This window comes from Aegilops tauschii, chromosome 6 (assembly GCF_002575655.3).
Source record: "Aegilops tauschii subsp. strangulata cultivar AL8/78 chromosome 6, Aet v6.0, whole genome shotgun sequence".
Classification (NCBI taxonomy): domain Eukaryota; kingdom Viridiplantae; phylum Streptophyta; class Magnoliopsida; order Poales; family Poaceae; genus Aegilops; species Aegilops tauschii.
The window spans coordinates 352,335-367,866 of NC_053040.3; the positions used below are offsets into that span (position 1 = coordinate 352,335).

The 15,532-nt window shown below is 46.0% G+C and overlaps 1 pseudogene; it reads left to right on the forward strand.

Annotated features, from left to right (window-relative positions):
* The first annotated feature begins 3,313 nt into the window (after positions 1-3,313).
* Positions 3,314-14,624, forward strand: LOC109767929 (receptor kinase-like protein Xa21; annotated as a pseudogene).
* The last annotated feature ends 908 nt before the right edge of the window (positions 14,625-15,532 follow it).

The window sequence follows — 15,532 nt, forward strand, 5'->3', positions numbered from 1 at the left end:
ACACCTTTATGTTGAGGATTATACCAAAGAAAAGCACATTTCTTTGATCTAAACATGAGCTTGTGATTGTTGTACTGATGGAGATTTGGCCAACAAGCACAGCCAAAGACACGGAGGGATGTGTAGTCTGGTTTGACAAGAAGGAGACGTTCTATGGGTGTTTCATTGTTGATGACACGGATAGGTAACATATTGACGATGTGAACGGGTGTGAGAAATGTCTCATCCCAAAATTTGAGGGGCATGGAGGCACCTGCTAGGAGAGCCAAACCGACTTCAACTATATGCCTATGCTTGCGTTCGGCTGACCTGTTTTCTTGGTGAGCGTGTGGGCAAGATACACGGTGAGATATGCCTATATTTTGGAAGAAGGAATTGAGTTTCTCGTATTCCGCCCCCGCCAATCGGATTGGAAATCTATAATCTTGCTGTCAAACTTTCTTTCAACGAGTGCTTGAAAGTTTTGAAAAACTTGAAACACATCAGACCTTTTCTTAAGAAGCTTGATCCATGAATTTTTTTTTGTAGTCATCGATAAAACTCACATAATTTATGTGTCTGCCGAAAGAGGAGGGAGCAGGGCCCCACACATCAGAAAGAATCAATTGCAAAGGTTTGGTGGAGACACTAGTAGATATGGGATAAGGTAATTGATGACTCTTAGCACACTGACATGAATCACAAATATTTTCAATATTGCACTCACCAACAAACGGGAGCTTATTTTTGCTAAGCAATTTTTAACCAAAGAAAAAAGAGGCATGTCCTAAACGATCGTGCCATCGTGTGGATGAAAGCTTGATAGCACCACAAGCTTGTTTATTGAAACTTCTAAACTCCAAAATCAACGGGTAGAGCCCTCGAACACATCTACCTCGATAGAGGACTTTCTTTGTTGCCTAATCCTTGATCAAAAAGAAATAAGGATGAAACTCGAGAAAAACATGATTGTCAATGGCAATTCTATGAATGGAAAGAAGATTTTTGTTGGCACTAGGAACATGCAAGATTCTTTTGAGATGAATTTTTCGACTAGGGGTACTAAAAACTGAATGGCTAATGTGACGTATACCCATAACTTCACCACTGGTCATGTGGATTTGATTCTTTCCATGATATTTCTCCATCATGGTGACCTTCTTGAGCTCGTTGGTGATGTGGTTGGTGGTGCCATTGTCGATGTACCAATTTGTGTCAACTCCATAGGAGCCATCGGCCGCCGCGGCAACCTTTTCTTCATCTTGTGAGGAGTCATCATCTTCCTCGTAGCGGTACCAGTAGTCCTTCACTGTATGACCAGGCTTGCCGCAAATTTGGCAGCGAGGCAAGTCCGCACAGGATCTGTTTGAGCCGCCACCGCGACGTCCTTTGGAGCTGCCGGAGCATCCGCCGCCACGAGGGTTGTTGGAGTAGCCACCACCGCTGGATCCGGACCTCCCCTTTCCACTGGGAGAGCCATGCGAACGAGGGCCGCCACCGCGGCCCCTGGAAGCAGAGTTGGCCGATGACTTGAAGCCGCCACCGGAGCCATGGTACTGTGCCATGCGCTGGTCAAAGTTACTAAGCATGGCAATAAGCTCGTCAAGGGTTACCGGAGTAGTGCGGGCGTCCAAAGCAGAGACCAGGGGCAGGTAATCTTGGTCCAGCCCGTGAATGATGTAGGACATGAGCTCGTCATCCTGGATGGCCTTGCCGGCTGCGGCGAGTTCATCGGCAAGGCCTCGCATGGCGGTGAATTAGGAGGCCACCGATTGATTTCCCTTCTGCGCGTTGTTCGCGCTGTGCAGATGTTGTTGACGCGGCTGAGTGACTGCGACGAGAACATGCTCGCCAGTGCCACCTAGAGTTCCCGTGCCGTGGTGATCGTAGTCACCGTGACGAGCACCTCCTTGGAGAGGTTTTGGAGCAGGTATCCAAGAACCTGCTGGTCCTCCCTCACCCAGATCGGATGAAGAGGATTCGGCCCAGAGGTCTCCTTTCCGGCGACGTCCTTGGTGACAAGGACTTTGACCGGTTCGGTAGCCGTGCCGCCGATGTAGTGGAAGATGTCGGTGCCCCGCAGCTGCGGCGTGATCTGCGTTCGCCACAGAACGTTGTTGGTGCGGGAGAGCTTCTCCGGGACTCCACTGCTGAGCGTCGGTTGGAAGGAGGCGGAGGAAGACATGGCTGCTGCGCACTTTTGGTGGAGTTGAACTAGCTAGATTGATGGAAGAAGATTGCTCTGTATACCATGTGCGACTATGTGGGAAACGTCTTGCCTATCCTGGCAGACGTGGTACGTGTTATATAGATGGGGTGCGAGCCCAGATACGCGTACAGGTTGTTGAGGAGAGAATCTAGGAGTACATCTTGGTGGAGAAAAATACAAGAGATAAGAGAAGATAAAGATTACATGAGTGTCCTGCCTAACTACTACTCCTTCGGCTGACATAGCAGTGATCCTCCTTGCCGTACACACCAAGGGCATGCGCACAACATTATGTCACGTTTGATACCAATCACTTCTTGCAGTACTGTAGGATTGGAAAGGTGACAAAGTGAAAACAGTGATGATTTTGCGGCTTCACAACCCTTGCAGCTGCCATTTACACCCTACTCATCGTTGGACAGAGCCGAGCCCCTGGAGAACTTTACTTATGATATCAACAATGATCTCTTCTTAATTCAGCAGGGCAACAACAATGACCTGCTGGTCAATGCGGTGGGACAAAATCTCAGCCACAATTTCCCTCCAGGTGGACTTGTGGATCCCATCCAGGACCCTAATCCGACAAATGACAGAGAATTTCAGGAAGCCAATGATCTCATCACGGAGGAAGAATTAAACGAGCTGATGAACCAGTTCAGATGAGTGTAATTACAATATTAGACAACACAAATCATATTTGATGCTCCTGTGGGTTACAATGAAGATGAAGAATATGATGATACTGAAGCAGCGTGTACGGGCAGTTCAAGATGAAGAGCAGATGCATGCTGTGGCTAATCTCTGCTTCATTATATATTTTTGTTTCTACTTGGAATTCAGGCCTCCTCTAACTTGTTGGGAATCATATATTGTCATTTACTCCACCTGTCTGTGATCTGGTTGTGCCTATCATCTTTATATGAAGTACATATTTTGTTAGTGTATTTCCACACAAGTAATGTTGTTGTAGTGTACACGCTGGGGTTTCCAAGGTTTGTGTTGGGTACGTGCTGCCATAAAATTGTATGTATCGAGGAGCCACATATTTATGTTGGTAGGAGTTTCAATTATCTGACCCCAATAAGAAAATCTGGAGCAACATGACATACAAAGAGGGGCATGGTGATGGCAAAGGGGGTGATGAGTTTGCTATGCTCATTTCTGGCCATCCTGTCGATCGACATGGTAACCACCAGCGACAAGGCCACGTTGCTTGCTTTCAAAGCTCAGGCCAGTGATGGTGTCTCACTGGCCTGAGAAGGCGTCACGTGCAGCCACCGGAGGCCAACACGGGTGGTGGCGCTGAGATTGAAGCAGCACCGGGCTCGCTGGAGCAATCTCCCCAACCATCGGGAACCTGACATTCCTGCGGACGCTCGACCTGCGCTCCAACTTGCTCCACGGGGACATTCCAATGTTTTAAATAGCAGGCTATGGAAAATAGCGGCGGACCTTCAAATCAGCTATAGCGGGCTATTTGTGAAGGCGACCATTTAACGGCACCCTGCTGAAAAGGCTATAGCCGGCTATTTAAAACTACGAGACATTCCCGCAAGTCTCGGCCGCCTCCATCACGACAACTCCTTCTCCGGCGCAATCCTGATAAATCTAAGCTCCTGCACTAGCTTGACCACAATGGGATTGTGCAACAACACACTTGATGGGGGCATTCCAGCTGAGCTCGGTGAGATGCTCATGTCCCTGGAAGTGATGGAGGTGAGTAGCAATACCTTCAGAGGGACTATCCCTGCATCACTGGCCAATCTGTCCTATCTACAATTCCTCCTCCAATAACGAGCTTACTGGCTAAATCCCACCGGCTCCGGGAAGCTTCCAGAGCATGGGGCAATTCAGTCTCTTCGGAAACCTTCTTGTTAGACAATAGGTTTGGGAGAATCGGCATAATCCTCTAGGGGTGACCTATCACATATATTTTATATCTTATATCTTATATTTACTAATTGGAGGCACCATACGAGGCACCACATTAATCCTTAGAATTAAATAATATTGACCATTGGATTAATTTATAATGTATCTGTTGCCTTCAGATGAAAGATAAGACATGTTGTCTCATATTACTCCACGTACGGGATTCTTAGTCCCATGGGACTCTCTCCGTTTCATTAAAAAAAGAAAATCTTTCTTTAAATAACAAAAATCTGAGTGTCCTATGCTACCACGTATGGGAGACTTCTTCCCTTGAGTCGCTCTTGGTTTCCTGGAAAAAAATTAAATAATACGTAAAAAAACATAAACCAGGAATTTTATTACAAGAATCACTTAAGGTAATAAAAAAGTAGAAAAATATACATTAATTTTCAGGCTCCAAAAGATCGTAATTAATCATAAACGTATTGTATTCAAATTTAATGGTCAAGCTTAGTTAGGCGGCCATGCTATATACAATTTTAATGGAAAAAACGACACGTACCAAAAGTATGAAAAAGGATTAAACCCACATGCACGGAAAATTGTCCTGCATGCCCACGTTCAAGTACCAACCAAAGAAAAATCCATTTGCCTTCTCCGTTCATAAAGAAAAAAGAAGATATGTTATCAAATAAAGATACACATTAATGAAACGTCCTTAGGCCCAATGCTAGAAAAAGAGTCCATGTTCTAAATATCACCAAAATAAAAACCACGTGTATGCTCTCTTGACAAAAAACAAATTGAAGTCCCGTACAAATAATTGCTCGCCAAAACCTCACGCTTAGAAAAAGTATGCCTAAATGTTTTTCGACCACATGCATGTTCCCATGAGAAAAATGAAATTAAAAAAACCACGTCCAGTTATTCCTTTTAAAAACGTGAATGATTTTTTTTCATTCCTTTTGAAAGAAAAGAAACATGACCGACATAAAATAAATCAAAAATGAAAAGAATATCTGTCCCTAATAGCTTCCAAATTGTAGTTGATTTATAATTTTTGTAAGATTTGACCAGGTATATGTACCAATTATTTCAAAACTCAATAGCTCATCAAGTCAAGAAAGGTACAACCGATAGAAACATATTAGGGTGTCTCTACACTTCTCCTCATCTACTATAGGACACATGATGTGTTTGACCAACAAGTATAGCTATCCAAAAGTGTTGATATGACAAATGAATTTATACAACAATGTTAGATAGAGAAATTTCTAGCCCGTGCAGCCGCACGGGTAGATGACTAGTATATATAATGGGTGGAATACAACGTTACAATATACACGTGTAAATACAGAGGGTATACGGTCTAACACCCTCCCTCAATCTTAGCCACTTCCTAAAGAATCTAGAATGGTAAGATTGCGCCGACAAGCCTCAAACTGTGGTAGAGGCAATGGCTTGGTGAAGATGTCTGCAAGTTGATCCTTGGAAGAGATGAACTTGATCTGTAGTTGCTTCTGTGCGACGCGTTCACGCACAAAGTGATAGTCAACTTCGATGTGTTTCGTTCGGGCATGGAATACCGGATTTGCAGAGAGGTATGTAGCACCGATATTATCACACCAAAGAACAGGAGACTGTGATTGGGATATACCCAATTCCCGAAGCAACGACTGTACCCAGATAATCTCCGTAGTCGCATTGGCCACAGCCTTATACTCAGCTTCAGTACTGCTACGTGAGACAGTGGCCTGTTTCCGAGCACTCCAGGCGATCAAATTAGAGCCAAAGAACACAGCATAACCCCCCGTAGATCGCCTGTCATCCGGACTACCAGCCCAATCCGCATCAGAATACGCCGAGAGACATCCAGAGGAGGTCGGCCGAATATGCAAGCCATGAGACACCATGAACCGAATGTAGCGCAAAATGCGCTTAACAGCAGACCAATGAGTATCACGGGGTGACTGCAGATACTGGCAAACTCGGTTGACAGCAAAAGAGATGTCCGGTTGTGTGATCGTCAAGTACCGAAGACCACCGACAATACTCCTGTACTCCATTGCATCAGCAGAAGACAGAAGCTCACCATCAACAGCAGTGATCTTATCAGTGGTAGACATGGGTGTAGTCGTCGGTTTGCACTTAAGCATACCAGCTCGCTGCAACAAATCCAACGAGTACTTCTTCTGCATCATAACAAGACCATCAGCCTGAGAAGTAACCTCCACACCAAGGAAGTAGTGAAGTTTCCCAAGATCCTTGACCGCAAAATCAGTACCAAGCGAGCAGACAAGAGCTGTAGTAGCCGACTGAGAGGAGCTGACAAGAATAATATCATCCACATAGACCAACAAGTACATAGTAACCTCAGGCCTCTGTAGAAGAAACAGTGAGGAGTTAGCAGTCGACGATGCAAAACCAGGAGCACGTAGAGCCATGCCAAGACGAGCATGCCAAGCACGGGGAGCTTGCTTCAGACCAAAAAGCATCTTGGACAGACGACAGAGATGATGAGGACAATCTGGATCAGATAAACCCGGAGGCTGGCGCATATAAACCTCTGCCTCCAACACACCATGGAGAAAGGCATTTTGTACATCCAGTTGACGAAGAAACCAACCTCGAGTAACTGCAAGAGAGAGAAGAAGCCTGATGGTAGTAGGCTTGACCACTGGACTGAAGGTGTCTTCATAGTCAAAACCATAGCGCTGTCGAAAACCACGAGCAACAAGACGAGCTTTGTAGCGCTCAATGGACCCATCAGAATGCTTCTTCACTTTGAAAATCCACTTAGAATCAATGACATTAACCCGTGATGGTGGAGGGACAAGGGTCCATGTCTTATTGCGAAGAACAGCTTGATACTCTTGCTCCATGGCCTCTCTCCAATGAGGAATGCGCATAGCAGCTTGATACGTGCGCGGCTCGGAGGAGGGATCCGCAAGCGCTGCAGTCATGCATGCAGCCAACCACGCAACAGTGCCATCATGACGCTACTTAGGCTGAACAATACTACTGCGACTGCGTGTATGAGGGCGCAGAGCAGCAACAGGAGCCAGCAAAGTCGAGGATGACGATGGAGCAGCGCCAGAGGAGCCAGCAGTAGCAGAACCGGGCGAAGGTGATGAAGGCATCCCAGTGCCAGGAGACCCCGGGTGACATGGTGTTGAAGACAGCCCAGGAGAGGCCGGCCCAGGTGACAGAGGCCCATACGCCGTAGGCGAAGCAAGGGCGGGCGAGGCCGGCCCAGTCGCCGTGGACGGCGAGGCGAGGATGGGCGAGGCCGGCCCAGTCGCCGTGGGCGGCGAATCGAGGACGGGTGAGGCCGGCCCAGTCATCGTTGGCGACGAGGCAGGGACGGGCGAGACCGGCGCAGGCGTTGTTGGCATGGCCGGCATCGCGGGCCGAATAGGCGGCGAAGTGGGAGAGAGCGCCGGGGCATCAACCGGTCCTGCATGGGCACGGGTACCGAGGCCATGCAAGGACGCCATAGGATCATCGTGCACGACTTGTGGTGCCGACGAGGAAGGCGATGACGACGAGAGAGGCGATGGCACCTCTAAAATTTCCAAATGAGCCCCACGTCCAGTGCCTGCACCATGGTTAGGCAGCAATATAGGAGAGTATGCAACATCATCAAATTGGTCAGAAGCAATAGAGGATGAATGCATGGATGGTGGTTCAGCGGTGGACACAGGAAGGTTGGCGAAGGGAAAAACATGCTCATCAAACACGACGTCCCGAGATATATAGACACGATTGGTGGGAATATGAAGACATTTGTAACCTTTATGAACAGAGCTATAGCCAAGAAAGACACACTTCTTGGAACGAAACTCAAGGTTGCGCTTGTTATATGGACGGAGATGCGGCCAGCAAGCGCACCCAAAAACCTTGAAGATGGTGTAATCGGGTTGTCCATTAAGGAGAACCTCAATGGGAGTCTTCATGTTCAAAACACGAGTGGGAGTACGGTTTATGAGAAAACATGCAGTGGTGAAAGCATCACTCCAAAACCGAAACGGAACAGATGCATGGGCCAAAAGAGTAAGACCAGCTTCAACAATGTGACGATGCTTACATTCTATTGAACCATTCTGCTGATGTGTATGTGGACATGCTAAACGGTGAGCGATTCCAAGCGACTGAAAGAAGGAGTCGAGGTTGCGATACTCGCCCCCAGTCCGACTGGACATGAACAATTTTTTTGCTTGAGAAGGCGTTCAACATGTTTTTGAAACTGGACAAAAATGTCAAACACATCAGATTTACGTTTAATAAGATAAAGCCAGGTAAAGCGACTATAAGCATCAATGAAACTGATATAATAACTGTGACCACTGACAGAAGTCTGAGCAGGACCCCATACATCTGAAAACACAAGTTCTAAAGGATGTTTCACCTCACGACTGAAATCTGAAAAAGGAAGTTGGTGACTCTTCCTCTGCTGACAAGCTAGTAAGCTCATGACGATGCAAAACATGACGGACAATAGGTGTGGCCGGGTGACCAAGACGAGCATGCCACTGTGACGGAGATACCCGAACTCCACTGAAAACGTGAGCGACGCCATGATGCTCCAGATGGTAGAGGCCCTGGCACAGCCGCCCACTAAGAAGAATGTCCCTCGTGCCCCGATCCTTAATAAAAAGATCAAAAGGATGGAATTCACAAAGCACATTATTATCACGTGTGAGTTTAGGAACTGAAAGAAGATTACGCGTCACAGATGGAACTCTAAGAACATTGCGAAGCTAAAGACTCCTATTGGCATGTCTAGTGAGAAGAGATGCTTGACCAATATGAGACATGTGCATACCTGCTCCATTGGCGGTGTGGATCTTGTCGGAGCCATGATAGGGTTCACGAGTGTGAAGCTTCCCCATCTCGCTCGTCAGGTGCTCCGTCGCCCCAGAGTCGATGTACCAGTGAGGATCGATGGAGTAGGACTGGGTGTGTCCTTGTTGTCCTTGTTGCTTCGGCGGCGCCGGACGATCAGCCATGGCAACCTGACGGGCAAAGTTGCGTGTGTCCTTGCCGTCATTGCCAAGACCAAGAAAACTCCGCTGAAAACGTTTTTGACACTTGGAGGACCAATTCCCCTCAATGCCACACAACTGACACACACGTCAACCACCGGCCCCTGGTAGGGTTGCGGACGCGGGGGGAGCCGAAGATGACGAAGCCGGGGGTGGCCCCTTGGACGAGCTGCGGCCACCCTTAGTGGCGGCGTTCGTGGAGAGGGAGCCTTGACTGGCTTTGGAGCGGCGTGCCTCGACACGCTGCTCGATGAGAAGGCGGGAGTAGACCTCAGGTGCCAGCATGGGAGTCGAGTTGCCCCGCTCGTTGATGATCTCAACCAAAGCATCATACTCCTCGTCGAGCCCGTTGACGATGAAGGAGTTGAACTCGGAGTCGGTGAGCGGCTGTCCAATGGAGGCCAGCGTGTCAGCAAGGCCCTTGACCTTGTTGTAGAACTCCGTGGCTGTGGAGTCAAGCTTCTCGCACTCGCCAAGCTGACGACGGAGCGTAGAGACACGAGCCTGAGACTGCGCCGCAAACCAGCGCTCAAGGATGGTCCAGGCCTCATGAGACGTCTTGGAGAAGACAACAAGCCCGGCGACAGCCGGAGAGAGCGGCCCCTGGATGGAGGAGAGGTTCGCCTGATCCTGCCCCGTCCAAACACGGTGGGCTGGATTGTAGACCGGACCGTGCACGCTGTCCACTAGCGCGCGGGGGGGGGGGGGGGGGCAAGGGAGAGAGCCGTCGACGTAGCCAAGCAGGTAATGGCTCCCAAGGAGCGGAAGAACATGCGCACGCCAGAAGATGTAGTTGTCCGACGACAACTTGATGGTGATGAGTTGGCCGAAGTGAAACGGCGGCGGCGGCGATCCCATCGAGGAGACGGCCTGGGGTGAGGGCACCATAGAGGCCGTCAGCGTGACCAGGGATGCGGCCGGAGGAACTAAGGGCGCTGGGGCAGATGGCGCTGCAGCCGGGCCCGATGCCGCCAGCCCTGCCATCATGGCGGACTCGGGCGTCACCGGCGGTAGCGACGGGATAGCACCCGTAGCAGAAGAGGCGGGCGACGCAGCAGCAGTGTGCACCGCGAGCTCGCGCCCGAACGACGAGGACGCTGGAGGAGTCGAGAAGAAGGAGCCAACACTCCGGGTCCCGAGCGGGGGCGGCACAGCGGCGGTGTCCAGCGGGAGGGACAGCAGCGCCACGAGGGGGGCCGGCAGGAACCCCACGGTGGTGGAGCCAGACGTGGCGGCACTCGACATGGCGGCGGCGCGATCAGGAGCGGTGGCTGTGATGACGGCGACGGCGGTACAGGTTTTAGGGTTTAGCGGAAGCGAACGTAACCTAGCGTGATACCATGTAAGATAATAGGTTTGAGGGAACCGGCACAACCCTCCAGGGATGGCCTATCATATATATATATATATATAATGGGTGGAATACAACGTTAGAATATACACGTGTAAATACAAAGGGTATACAGTCTAACACTCCTCACTGGTATGCTCTCACCTTCTCTCTACAACTGGTTGTCATCGCTGGAATTATTTGATGTAGGGTATAATATGTTGCACGGAAGCATTCCAAATGATATTGGAAACAAGTTCCCCAAGTTGGGAAGTCTAAGCTTATCTTCTAATCACTTCACTGGAGTTCTCCCTTCATCACTATCCAATATGTCTGAGCTCACAGAAGTACGACTCTTTGAAAATAGATTTAGTGGGTATGTGCCACCCACTTTGGGGAGGCTCAGAGCTCTCCAACTTCTGAACGTGGCTCACAATAAGCTTGAAGCAAATGAAAACAAAGGCTGGGAATTCATTACTTCTTTGGCAAACTGCAGCCAACTAAGGCGATTGGTACTAGGCAAAAATTCTTTTGGGGGTCAACTACCGGGTTCAATTGTGAACCTCTCAACGACTCTCCAGCAGTTATACTTAGTGGACAATAGGGTCCCCGGGAGTATTCCTACCAACATCGGTAATCTTGTTGGTCTGGAAGTACTCGCAATAGTAAATACTTCCATATACGGAGTGATTATAGAGAGCATTGGCAAGCTGGAAAACATGATAGAGCTATCATTGTATAATAATAGCTTGTCTGGTCTCATACCTCCATCACTAGGGAACCTTTCACAGTTAAATAGGCTTGATGCATACTATAGCAAATTGGAGGGACCGATTCCGGCAAGCCCTGGGGAGTTGAAAAACCTCTTTGTGCTTGATTTGTCAAGGAACTAAGCTTATCAGTTCAATACCCAGAGAGATTTTCAAATTATCTAGCCTTAATTGGTATTTGGACTTGTCATACAATTCCCTTTCTGGACCCATTCCCGATAAAGTCAGTAGTTTGGTAAATCTTAACCGACTGATTCTATCAGGAAACCGGTTGTCTGGCAAGATACCCAACGGTATTAAAAATTGTATAGTTTTGGAGCGACTATTCTTGGACAGCAATTCCTTTGAGGGAAGCGTACCTCAGTCACTGGCAAATATAAAGGGTCTCGATATACTGAACCTGGCCATGAATAAGGTCTCTGGTAATATTCCAGAAGCCCTTGGTAGCATTCGAAACCTGCAGGGATTGTACCTAGCACACAACAATTTGCCAGCGTCAATCCCATTAGTTCTATAGAATTTGACATCATTATCTGAATTGGATATATCCTAAAATAATTTGCAAGGCGAGATGCCACATGAAGGTGTTTTCAGAAACATTACTTACTTAGCGGTTGCTGGGAATGTCAATTTGTGTGGTGGTACACCTCAACTTCATTTGGCTGCATGCCCCACAAGTGACTTAATCAAGAACAAAAGAAAGCTTCCAAAGTCTCTTGTAATTTCTCTAGCAATAGCTGGAGCAATCGTGCTCTCACTTTCAGTTATTCTTTTTGGTTGGATATCTTGCAAGAAGCTGAAACCAATCCAGAAGACATGAGCCCAACATTCGATTGATGGTGACCATTACAAGAGAATCCACTATCATGCATTATTGAGAGGAACTAACGAGTTTTCAGAAGCCAACTTGCTTGGGAGAGGAAGTTATGGTGCAGTTTATAAGTGTGTTTCGGACACTGAAGAAACAACATTGGCTGTCAAGGTGTTTAATCTCGGTAAATCAAGGTATGCCAAGAGTTTTGAGGCTGAATGTGAGGCCATGAGAAGGATACGACACCGTTCTCTCATTAAGATCATTACTTCTTGTTCGAGCATGAACCACCAAGGTCAAGAATACAAGGCGTTGTTCCTTAAGTTCATGCCCAATGGTAACTTGGATGGTTGGCTTCATCCAAAATCATAACAACCAACAATAAACAACACACCCAGCCTTGCCCAGAGGCTTGACATTGCTGTCGATATTGTGGACGCAGTAGAATATTTGCACAACTACTGTCAACCATTCGTAATCACTGTGATCTTAAGCCAAGCAACATTGTTCTTGCTGAAGACATGAGCGCATGAGTTGGAGACTTTGGCATATCAAGGATCCTTCAAGAAAATACAAGTGAGGGGAGGCAGACTTCATATGGCTCAACTGGACTTAGAGGTTCCATAGGCTATGTTGCTCCAGGTGACTAAAACTCTTCTAATTTTATTTTTTTACTTTCCGCTCGTATATGCCATGCTAAGAACAAAACTGTGCATAATTGCAGAGTATTGGGGAGGCATTCCTGTCTCAACAGCTCGTGATATTAATAGTCTTAACATATTACTGCTTGAGATGTTTAGGGGAAGAAGCCAAACAGAAGGCACGTTTGGAGATTCATTGGATCTGCACAAGTGTGTCGAGTATGCTCTTCCAGATAGAGCCTTGGAGATAGCTGACATGACAATGTGGTTGCACAGCGGACAACACAATAACACTAAAAGTGTTAGAATTCAGGAGTTCTTGGTTTCAGTCTTGAGCCTTGGCATATCCTGCTCAAAGCAACATCTTCGTGACCAAGAACTGACAAGTGATGCAACTGCGGAGATGCACACAATCAGAGATGCATACCTCAAGTTCATAGGGGAGCATGGAGCAGAACGAGAAGCCTCGACTCAAAATATTCAGAGCAGCATTGCATAAACAATGTGGCATACTAAAAAAAATATGTGTCATTTCAGTGAGTAATTGTTCTCAGAGCTATGTATGTTGCTTTACAACTGTATCAAATAAATACAAAACCATGGTGTTGTGCAATAATAGCACAACAACAAGTTGTAGGTTGATTCATAAATCAGGCAGAGTAATTGTTTTGCCATTATCAAAACTGTACACATGGAGGCAACATTATGACTTCATTCTTCAGTAGACCTGAAGTTGCAGAGAGTTTCATTTTTTTTCTTATTTCTATTAATTATTCCTCACTTTTGTAAGCAAAACAATCCGATTTTATTTGTTTATATCCGAAACAAAGTGCATCGGATCAGATTAATAACACTAGAATAATCACAGACATGTTTTCCTTTGTGAACAAGCTTTCTTCCTTCATTAATTAAGTAGTAATAATGTAGTACAATCTGGAGTCCTATGAAGACACCATGTCATGCTTTATCCATTTCCGAGCTCGTTTGCACGTTCTATCAATACAGAGGTAGATATTATTTTTACTTTCCAAGATTCTTGCCTTCGCTCCGCTTCTACTCTGGTGCTCCAATAATCTATGTAATCTACGTTTGTATTTCTAAAATAAACATAAATTCAAAAAAATTATGCATTTTCAAATTTATATGTTTCAAAAATTAAATGCCCTCCAGCCAACCATTACAAAAGCACTCCTGTCATGTGCACACAACATTTAAGCATTTTGGTAATAGGCAGCATTTGCCATGCATATGCCCCTTCATTGACATAGCTGTAGGTCCTGGCATTTTCTATGGTAATAATAATAATAATCACCATGATGATCATCATTACAGAAACAAGAATTAGAAACGGAAAAATCACTAGCTTTATAATTTACGAGATAAATAGTTTTAATCAACATGTAATTAACAGAAGATTAAGATTTGTTCCACGCACATGTGAGTGGGCCACTTTACTAGTTTAAAATTAATACTGTAAAGTAAACTATGACATCTATGCAAGAAAATGAAACTTAGTGGCATCAAGGCTCAAGATATTTTATCTTCATTATCAATTATTCTGGATAGGCTAGATTGATTGGGTCCAACTTCGTGTCTTTTGTTAGTCTAGGAAAGAGTTTTTTTATAATAGCGCGCATCTACTATCTTTCAGAAGAAAAAATGTGATAAGGTTATTATGTACTTCCTCTGTAAAAAATATATGATAGTTTATATCACTGCTATTTTACTGATCTAAGCGAACTTATATTTCATTGCAGAGCGAGTATGTGACATGTACTTGAATGGTGCCCAAGCATTCGCTCCAGGGAGCAAACATGCCGAACGTAGATTTTTCATTCCTTTCACCATCAGCATAACCCTGCTTCCACATCATTTTGCTGTCCATATCGAATACATACATCTTGACCAAAAAAAGAATAAATACAAGTCTACTTGACCCGCTCTAACAAATACATATCTATGAAACACAAAAGTCAGCATATGTCCGCACAATACAAGTCTACTTGGCACGGCCATCACAAAAAAACCATACACGGTTGAAGGACTCGAGCTCTTTGCTCCATCGGCGGTCAAGCTTGAGATAAGGTTGGCGTGGGAATATTTGATGAGATGATTATTGTCGGCCGGTGACGTAAAAGTATTTTTTTTAGCCTTTTGCATGTAGCTCTGTACTGATAGGGAAAGGGGTGGGAGTACCAATTAAAACTTGTCAACTATTTTAAGGGCTATCTTAGTCATTAAAAGAGATTTAATCCTTAATCTTGCATATCTAATCTAGTTAACTAACATGACGACGTCGACCATAGTTGACACTGTCGTGTCATACGAGTCGAAGAAATGCATACAATTTTACTTGAGCGACTAATATGTCCAAGAAAAGCAAGAAATGAATCGTTACTCCAGAAAACGTTCTCACAACACGGTATTATCTCCACAAGTTCAAGCGCATTTGGAAAGGAGCATATTGGACAAGTAAACCGTTGTGTAAAAGATGGTTGAAGCGTATGCTTTCGCAGGGACGCGTTGCGTGTTATTTATAGATCATAGATACAAGAGAGGTAGTTCAGGTTGTTATGAGATTGATCCTCAAGCTAAGATCTATACAACAACTAACCTAAACTACCTAGAGTACAACACACGCAACACTTCTATACGTGTACGTGGTTTATACTGCACCACCACGTACACATTTACATTGTCTAACACTCCCCCTTAATCATAACTTACCAAGTTGAGATTGCTCTTGAAATCATCCAATTTGCGCCATGATAGGGCTTTGGTAAAGCCATCTGCAACTTGATCATTGGTGGGAATGAAACGAATGTCCAGCAGCTTCTTGGCTACTCTTTCTCGTACAAAGTGATAGTCAACTTCA